The following is a 9,994-nucleotide window of genomic DNA, read 5'->3' as shown; positions in this document are numbered from 1 at the left end:
CCCCAACACCACACCTTGAGCCAGGTGCGGCCCGAGCGGTCAGCACTAGCAGTGCCCCTCCCACTGGCCAAGCAGCGTACCCAGCGGGGCATCACATCCGAGCACGCGGCAAGACTCTGCGCTCTCTGCCAAGAAGCGCAACACGCTACGAAAAGCGACGATACGAAATCGCAAGGCATATATCCAGATAGTGGCGATAGTGGCAGATAGTGGCGATCTTGACAAGGTCCTAACGTATAACTGGTAAGAAAAAATATTGGGAGACAGCAACCAGCACGCACGTCTACAACAGGACATCATCGCACAACATTACGCACACGCAAACTGCAAAACAACGAAGTCAGTCCGTGTACTGTACAGTATGCGCACTGTTAAGTGGTCAGGTTTAAATCACAGTGTGCGCACTGCCATGTGACGTGGTCAGGTTTAAATCACAGTATGCGTACTGCCATGTCAAGTGGTCAGGGTCAAATCACAGTATGCGCACTGCCATGTAAAGTGATCAGGCTTAAATCGCAGTATGCGCACTGTCATGTTAAGTGGTCAGGGTTAAATCACAGTATGCGCACTGCCATGTAAAGTGATCAGGCTTAAGTCACAGTATGCGCACTGTCATGTTAAGTGGTCAGGGTTAAATCACAGAATGCGCACTGCCATGTAAAGTGGTCAGGTTTAAATAATGGTATGCACACTGTCATGTAAGGTGGTCAGGGTTAAGTCCATATATTACTGAATGATACTGGAACACCCATGCCAAACTCGCCGTGGCTCATCACCATTCATGTACTGTTCAGACTTCTACAAAATGTCACGTTCTGAAATTTTTAAATCCCAGCAAATGTATCATGCCAGTGTCTCTTTACCTTGCCTGCTATACCTTCATGAAAACGAGGTGCACACTAATTAAACTATCCAGCTGAACAACGGATCTTACACTACTTGGTATCAAGACGGAAGTTTATCGCGTCATGTCTGGTGGCCAGCTCTATACTTGGCTTTCGCACCCTCACTCAACTGAAGATGTGCTGACATCGTCACAAGGTATGGGAGCGACGGCCACGAGCCGCGGCCCGTCACCGCAATCGTCACTTATTGTCAAAATTTATTACGGATCTTACATCCTGAAACGAGAGGGTCAAGAGCTTCACAGAATTCACTAATGCGGCTCAGGCCATGGTGAATGACCACCAAATGTGTTCGGATGAAGTTCCCTTTGATATGGTTGGTTTTCTTTGTCTTCGAAAACCATGGTCAGCTTAACAGTGATGGGCCGGCGGGAATGCTGGACTGCGCATCTACAGAAACTGAGCCCACGTGTCTTTACGTTACACTTCAACGTTGCGTCATCTCATGCCATTCTTTTAACACATGTATTCTGGACGGACGTCAGCGGTTAATGCTGAAGCGACGTGCGAAGCTTCGGCTTTGATATGGAAGCTACGCCAGGCCTACCACGCCGCGCCGCGACGCACCGGCGCTGACGGAGCTGCTTACTCCACGGCGTTGCTGCACGATGAGTCGAGACGAAAGGCGCCAAACGGCGCATAATCCATGTTGTTCTGGATTTCTTAGTGCTGGGGGGATTGGAACAAATACCTTCTCATTCTGCACGTCATGAACATGCAGTTTTCATTTAAGTGTCCCATCACTTTCAGTACCAGTGACTCTAAAGTGTGTGCCAACACAATGACGGACAAAATCAAACGACGGCTATAATACGGCGCCACTGATGGTGAACCCACTTGTGGTCGTGGCGCCGGCTGCCAATGTCTATGGCTAGCTCGAGACAACAGCCTGCCAGTGCAGTGACCCCCCCATCAAGATCCTTATCCGTGCACCCGCCATCAAGAAATGAGATGATGAGATCTGCCCATTAACCGTGCACCAAACTGTGCCGCGAAGAAGGCCTTTGGTTGCGGCTCGCAGCACATCTCTGACCAGCTGACGGAGTCTGGACCACCTTAGAGCGCGTGTGCCTTGTCGCCCGTTTACTAAAAAGCCCATGTAGCGTGTTACAGCACTTAAATGGCCACCACCATTCCACTCCAGTGCCTCCCCCCCCCCCCCCCCCCCACCTGAGTACAACCTGGCCCGGCGGCCGCCCCGGGGCAGGCCAGCCCGAGGTGCCCGCCGCCGTCAGCCGGGCGCCGCCGGCGGCGGTGCAGGTCGCCCCGTCCGCCGCCGTCAGCCGGGCGCCGCCGGCGGCGGTGCAGGTCGCCCGCCCCGCCGCCGGCGGCGGTGCAGATCGCTTGCCCGCCGCCGCCAGCCGGGCGCCGCCGGCGGCGGTGCGCCGGCCGCCAATCGCCACGCTGATCAGCGGAGCCGGAAGTCCGTCTCTCACGCCTCCGCCACCGCCGCCAGGCCCAGGCTTAACATTCATGTCACAGCTCTGGAGCTGGGATAGACTTTCCGGGATATTTGGTGTCGAAATGCCGAACGCCCGAAGGCTGACACAAAAATCGCGGCTCTCAATCACATAAGCTGTGATATTATCACAGCGTTTGCCAAATGACGCGTAGCGTGTGACGTGTTGAGCATGATCTCATTCAGGTTAGCACTTCTCCCGAGTTCAACTTCGACACCGGCCTGACCGCCGCACAGGCCCTCGAATGATCCTTAACACCGCACATCTCCCATCACGTCACGACCCACGCCTGCCTGGGTCTAACGCGATCATCACATGGTATTCACCTGCCTCCGGCCCGGCCCGACGACCGGTGGCGGTGTGGGTGGTGCCGTCATTATGAGCGTGGCCGCCGGCTGCGGGTGGCGAGCCTCAGCGGCAGCCACCGCCACCGGGCGGTGACGAGCCTCACCGGCAGCCACCGCCACCGGGCGGTGACGAGCTCACCGGCAGCCACCGCCACCGGGCGGTGACGAGTCTCACCGGCAGCCACCGCCACCGGGCGGTGACAAGCCTCAGCGGCAGCCACCGCCACCGGGCGGTGACGAGTCTCACGGCAGCCACACCGCCACCGGGCGGTGACGAGTCTCACCGGCCCACCGCCACCGGGCGGTGACAAGCTTCAGCGGCAGCCACCTGCATGCACTCATTCGAGGATGCAAAGTTTTGAAACTTGGGTGTGGGTACTACACACAAGTGTCAAGCAGCCTCGCCCTGTTAGTCTCGTTGCCTTCCCCGGCAGCGCCCGCGGAGCAGGATACAATTTGAGTTGGCAGCGGGAATTAATTGGGGTACGTCGATAGCCGAATAAGAGGCTTGGGCTCGAGCCTCTTTGAGCACCGCCGAGCACCGCCTCACCGCCCAAGTCAGCCAGTAGAATGGAATGTCGCAACCCAAACGGAATGATCGGATCGCCCGAGCGGGAATCAAGTCGGAGAATTAGGTCCTAATAGAACCGAAACCGGTCCTAACACGCCTCTCATACATCAAACTTGTGCGCACCATTAGCCTGATTTAATTACATGCAAAGCGTGCGGAGGGGCTATGACTATTAATGGAACTATTGAGGAAAATCCCCGATGTCTACCCACACGCTGCATGCTACGGGTGTTTCACAAGCCATTCTCAAGGAGACTGTTCTTATAATCAACATCATACTAAACAATAAGACGTGTGCTGTGCATACGCCACATGCATTGAGCAGCAGCTGATGCCGCGGTGCTCAGCGTGTCACGCCGAGGCTGAGAGTAGTCCCACCTATCGATTACACACTGTACTTCTGTTTGCGCCAATGGCCGCGCTATCCAAGACGCTCGGCGCGCAACGAAGTTCTACCTTCCGGCTGCTTCGCAAGAGACTTTCCGTCTAAATTAGGGATAATCGGTCTTTCGGGTGGTGGATTCTTCGGCAAACGCGGAGAGCGGTAGGATAACTGGTTACAGCGGCGGGGCTGGCGCGGTATCTACACCCACCAGGCATTGTGCCTCACAGCCAGCGTGGCAAATGCAATCTCACATGAAGGACACGGGCGCGAAACCATCGCTGATTCATTGTCGTGCTTCTAGTTGCTCTTACCGTCTGTATTTGCCTACGTGCGGTCCATTTTTTGAGGGGGCCAATGATCATCTCATGAACATGTGACATGGAAAACTGACTGGGAAGTATGTGTTTCCACCAAAAGGTACAAATGCACGTCCACGAATGTATACGAAAATACATCAATTGTTCTTACATGACCTTCATAACTTAGGGCTGGAGTCTACAATAGGCAAACGGCAAGGTGCCAACACTTAAAGTCAAATTTATGACACGTTTTACTCAATGCCAAATATGACGACACAATGTCAAATTCCAGGCAAATTAACAAGTTTCAGTACTCCAATTGGAGCTAAATAGTGGCCAGATGTTGCAATTTAGAAAATATAAAAAGCAGGAATCACTTATTGAATTAATCGATCATTTCCTGAACCAGTTTTATCATCATACAATTTTCGAAGTGATTGAAGCCAAACACCGTTTAAATACCTCCGTAAGACGTTACGGAATATATGCATCACATTTCACCGGAGTCACAGTATTCCTTATCGCCATGGCAGTCAACACTACAGACAGCAGGCCAGCGAACTCCGGTGGCAGGTTCCGCGTTCTCCTGCCACTTTGCTTCCAGCGTGCAGTTCGCCCTGCCGAACGCGGCGCATGCTCCCCGGCGAGCGGACCTCAGCCAGACGGCGTGCGGAGGTCACCAGAGGAGACCGTGGCCCGTCTCTAGGTAAATGGGTGGCGAGAGGGGAGGGATCGCCCTCACTCGGCCTCGGCCCCGGCCTCCGCCCGCTCGCCCCCCCCCCCCCCCCCCCCCCCTCCAACCCCGTTACGCCGAGGGACGGATCACATCTCTCACAAGATCGCGGCCGTTACATGTGCTAACACGTACACGTCGGCCGGCCTATAGTTATACTACACACTCAAAGGCTGGGGTGTAGAATCGAAGCGACTCGTCCTCCGTACCACACTTGACATGTCCGACTGAATTCGCCTACGTTTCGGGCACATCTCGTATTTACTAGTGCACTATTTGGTAGCGACATGTATCAGCAACACACTAATCATAAACATGCTTTATTTGTGATCGAATACCTCACCTGGACCGTCCGACCAACCATGCCGTATCGGTCCCCAGTCGCACTCTTCCCCGCCTTGTACAGCACGCTGACCCGGCGACACCGCCGTGACGTGGCGCCGCCGCTCACCCGGCGTTCAGTTGACGAAGGTGGCGCTGTCCTCGGTCTTCTCCTCGGCCGACGGCGGATCGTTCCACTTGTGGTGTTTGGTGTGGCAAAGTTGATAATGCGCACGTGGATGGCCTGGCTGCGCTCCATCTTGGGCGGGATCTGACAGAGCCGGAACGTCACGCGGTCCTCCTTCACCGGAATGTACTCGCCCTCCACGCTGCGGAAGGACAGAGGGGCGGGGTCAGGTGACGGTGGCGTCAGCGGTCGGCTGGTGCCGGGCCCGCCTCCGGGCGTGGACAGCACGCGGGGCGTCCACGCTGTGGGAGGGCGGAGGGGCGGGGTCAGGTGACGGTGACGTCAGCGGTCGGCAGGTGCCGGGCCGCCTCCGGGCGTGGACAGCACGCGGGGCGGTCCACGCAGACCAGCGGTCTAACTGCTCACGCCCCGCTTCATGCCCCAGTGCTGGCCAGACTGATCACACTCGCGCCGACGCACTCACGACGCACTTGAAATGGGCGAGTCAGATACCGCAGCATTCGCCTATCTCGTACGATGCATGGTTTCAATAGCGTTCCCGAATCCAGCAAAACACTGCTACGGTCACAGCGGTGAACGGCGCCAGTTTCTAACCCGCCCAGCTCTTCCTCAATCACAAACGTCAAAGATCCTGTCAAACCTCCTCCAATCCCCCCTCGACAGCCAAAACAGCTGACAAGAGAGTACCAGTGACACCGCTACAGCAATAACAAAACTGGATAGAAATGAGCCCTAGGAAGCGCATCTCTGTCCCCTGCATACCGTTTCTAAATACCAGAGAGTAAAAGACTACCAAAACCGACATCATACTCATGTCACTCGTGCGAAGATGCATCGGCGCGCGCCGACACCCGCGCCCTCTCGCCGTTCCCTACAGACCACACGGCCAAGAGGGCCTCACATCTCACACGGCTGACGGCGCCTCGCCTGGGCCCGGACTCACTCCAACCCGGACTCAGACCCGGACTCTGACCCGGCACCCGGACTCGGGCCCACTCACTCGGACTCGGAGCCGAACTCACTCGGACTCGGATTCGAACTCGGACTCGGACTTGAACTCGAACTCGGAGCCGTACTCACTTGGACTCGGACTCGAACTCGGAGACGCACTCACTCGGAGCCGTACTCACTCGGACCCGGGCTCGAACTCGAACTCGGAGCCGTGCTCACTCGAACTCGGAGCCGTGCTCACTCGAACTCGGACCCAAACTCGGAAGCCGTACTCACTCGGACTCGGACTCAAACTCGGAGCCGTACTCACTCGGACTTGAACTCGAATTCGGAGCATTACTCACTTGGACTCGAACTGTAACTCGGAGACGCACTCACTCGGAGCCGAACTCACTCGGACCCAGACTCGAACTCGAACTCGGAGCCGTGCTCACTCGGACTCGGACTCGAACTCGGAGGCGTACTCACTCGGACACGTGGACGAAAATGAGCGGCTCGCCGGGGCGTGGCTCGTCGGGCCGGATGAAGCCGTGGCCCTTGGTGCGGCAGAAGCTGACGATGGTGCCAGCTCTGGTCCGGGTTACGCATGGCCGCGGTCAGACCTGCGCGCACACCCACCCCCTGTCAGCCATCCCGTCAGCTATCCCGTCAGCCGTCCCGTCAGCCACCTCGTCAGTCAGGCACCACGGCCTGGCTAAAGCCGAACATGGAAACGGTTACACGCATGGTCAATACTCATGTTAACAATAACTACTGATGCATCAAAATGGAAATATAGATATGGGACAGCAATGTGAATGACGATAAAATCCTGAAAATTACGAGGTTGCGGAATGAATGCCAGATTTAAGCGGTGAAAATTGACAACTCACACACACGTTGGTCAACCAAAGCTAGCTATTTTTATTTCAAGCATTCGTCATGCGTCGTACAAGCCCAGGAGATATAACGACATAGCCCGGTCGGGAGACGACGTCAATGACGTCAGGTCACGCTGCATTTCGCATGCCAAGCCACACGTCACAGAAATTCTTCAGCTCAGCGACAGAGCCGTGATCGGCCAGCACGGCGCTGGAGGTACTGGTGGGCCGTGCTCAGCACGGCGCTTGGAAGGTACGGTGGGCGTGCTCAGCGCTGGAGGGTACGGTGGGCGTGCTCAGCACGGCGCTGGAGGGTACGGTGGGCGTGCTCAGCACGGCGCTGGAAGGTACGTGGGGCGTGCTCAGCGCTGGAGGGTACGGTGGGCGTGCTCAGCGCTGGAGGGTACGGTGGGCGTGCTCAGCACGGCACTGGAGGGCTACGGTGGGCGTGCTCAGCGCTGGAGGGTACGGTGGGCGTGCTCAGCGCTGGAGGGTACGGTGGGCGTGCTCAGCGCTGGAGGGTACGGTGGGCGTGCTCAGCACGGCGCTGGAGGGTACGGTGGGCGTGCTCAGCACAGCGCTGGAAGGTACGGTGGGCGTTGCTCAGCACAGCGCTGGAAGGTACTGGTGGGCTTGCCTCAGCACGGCGCTGGAGGGTACGGTGGGCGGTGCTCAGCCCGGCGCTGGGAGGTTACGGTGGGCTGTCTCAGCCACGGCCGTCCTACAGATCGCCAGGTCAGAGTACACACCAATGCCGGCGATAGGGGGCGGGGGGCAAGGGGTGTGTGATAGCGCACACCCGGTCACCGGCCGGTCGGCCCATACCGCAGGGCGGCCGGCCGGCGGCGTGACGGTACCCACGTGCAGGAAGTGAGAATGCCACCACGCACAGGGTAACTAATCACCGGGTCATGTACAATTCTAGGCTATACTGAACACAACTACGCCACGCCTGCGTCCCGGGGCCGGTTCCGTCTAACGCCGCACAATCAACTCATGTCAGCATTCCGTTTTCCGCCAGCGCACCCGATGGAGCACGCGTTGCTGGTGCCGCTGCCAGTGTCCAGCCTCAATAACTCCGGTTCCATTGTCGCCTGTCCCAGCCTCAATAGCTCCGGTTCCATGTCGCCTGTCCAGCTTCAATAACTCCGGTTCCATGTCGCTGTGCGCACATCGCCGCGACAACATCCTCCTTCGCAGCTGATTGGCCCCGCGCAGGTTGCTTTCAGAACGATATCAGAATCGTATCATGGCCACAGTATCGTAGTAAAAAATTAGCGTTCCCTGTAGCCGACGTCGCCACATGTCCTTCGGCCACTCGGCACTCGGTATCTAGAAACAGCCGAGCAGGGGTGACTCATGAAATGAAGGGCATCGGTGGCTGCCGCACACCCGTGGTGCTTGACACAACCTGCTCGATAAGAACCCAACAATACATCTAAGTGTTTGGGCTTCAACAAGGTCTGAAAGTCTGACTTGTCACGCTGGCCCATAGCTTTAAGCCGATAGCTTTCACCCTTAGGTCTGAAAGCTATCGGCCTAAAGGTGAAAGCTATCGGCTTAAAGCTATCGGCCAGCGTGACAAGTGGCGGATATTCCTGATCCTTGGCGTTAGCATTTTTCTGAGGGCGTTTCCTCGCAGCGCTGCAGTAGTTCTGCAAACTTCTGCTCTCATTTTGCACACTCTGTCGTGACGCTCCCAATCATGGTGGGCGTTTTAGTTCAAACTAGCCCCTTTTACCGCTAGCGTTTATCCGACCGGTGCCTCATTTGGTTCCGTCGCACCGTACCGGTTACCCTTGTTCAAAAGACCATACGACTGGGAAAAAACGAGGGAAAACTCATCGTTTTTCGTCGGGCCTATCCCAGCAGTCACTAAAACTCGCTCCGGAAGCGTTTTTCCTTCCTCACGTATCAATCCGTCTTTTTACGACTGTGTATTTGGTCCATGGAACCAAGTCATTCAGTGCCGCAAACGTGACATGATAGGTACACACGAATGGAACAACTCCTCCAAAGTGGAAACCTACGATTCTTTTGATAGTTCGACAACAATCATGATGCCCCACCTGCTGGTTTCGTCAGCATTTCAGATTTTGTACAAATTAGGGCCCTGTCTTACAGTGCTTGCGTGAAATGGGCTACCACAGCACCCAAACGAGGCAATGTTTCAGTGGTTTGTGATGCGCCGCGGGTGAAAAACCCCAACAACCGATCACGTGCTCGGCCAATGCCGACGACAATATAATTATGACCTCTTCGGTTGGACCCAGCTCTCTTAGACCACTCAGAACAACAACAGATGACGTCAGAATACCACGGAAATACCTATCAATTGCAGCCCGACCTTAACCTGACACGACCTACCCGTTCGATCCGGACAGGCTTAGTCGCCGGGCCCTGGATAGCTAGCCTCAGTCGGGTCGAGGTCAGGTCGGACCCCCACACAAAGGAAACTTCAGAGCGTCCGGTCTTCTGCGGGGTAGAAACTGGCCGCCGCGAATTCGTCTGTCTGTCTGTTTACGAAACCGTCGGCGGCTGACCACAACCATGCAAACATCGGGACGGTAGCGCAGTGCTGCCAAATGCATCCTGCTGCGAAGCGTCAGCAGGCAGTGCGGCTGCCAAATGCCCGGCGACGCTAAGTCACGTTCGTTTCGTCAGGGCCCGAGAGGCCTCGCAGTATGTCGGGCGCATATCCCACACAGAGACAGAGGACCAGACCTGACCAAAAAAAGAGGACTCACCGACAGCGGCCCATACGCGCAGGACTGCAGAGTTGACTCAGAGGCCACACGCGTGAGGTTGGCTCACGTGGAAGCTCACGTGGCTAGCTCGGACTCGCGCGCACGGCAACGTGACACATTCCAGGAGAAGAGCCTGCCCTACACGTGACCGCCTCGCACAGGGCGGCCTGCGGCTCTCTGGCGGCGGGGGACGCTGGGCGGGGGCGACTCACGTGGACTGGGTGCGCGTTCGGCGAGGTGATCAGCGGAACTGGGCATGCGAAGCGA

At 56.7% G+C, this 9,994-nt stretch overlaps 1 pseudogene; it reads right to left on the bottom strand.

The window, feature by feature from the left end:
- Window positions 1-4,966: 4,966 nt before the first annotated feature.
- LOC119095656 (cold shock domain-containing protein CG9705-like) lies at window positions 4,967-8,104 on the bottom strand (annotated as a pseudogene).
- Window positions 8,105-9,994: the final 1,890 nt, after the last annotated feature.

The sequence above is a fragment of the Pollicipes pollicipes genome, unplaced genomic scaffold (genome assembly GCF_011947565.3).
Source record: "Pollicipes pollicipes isolate AB1234 unplaced genomic scaffold, Ppol_2.1 Scaffold_4219;HRSCAF=4965_pilon_pilon_pilon, whole genome shotgun sequence".
In the NCBI taxonomy this organism is placed as follows: domain Eukaryota; kingdom Metazoa; phylum Arthropoda; class Thecostraca; order Pollicipedomorpha; family Pollicipedidae; genus Pollicipes; species Pollicipes pollicipes.
The sequence above is the reverse complement of the archived record's forward strand: the minus strand, read 5'-3'. Positions and strand labels throughout refer to the sequence as shown.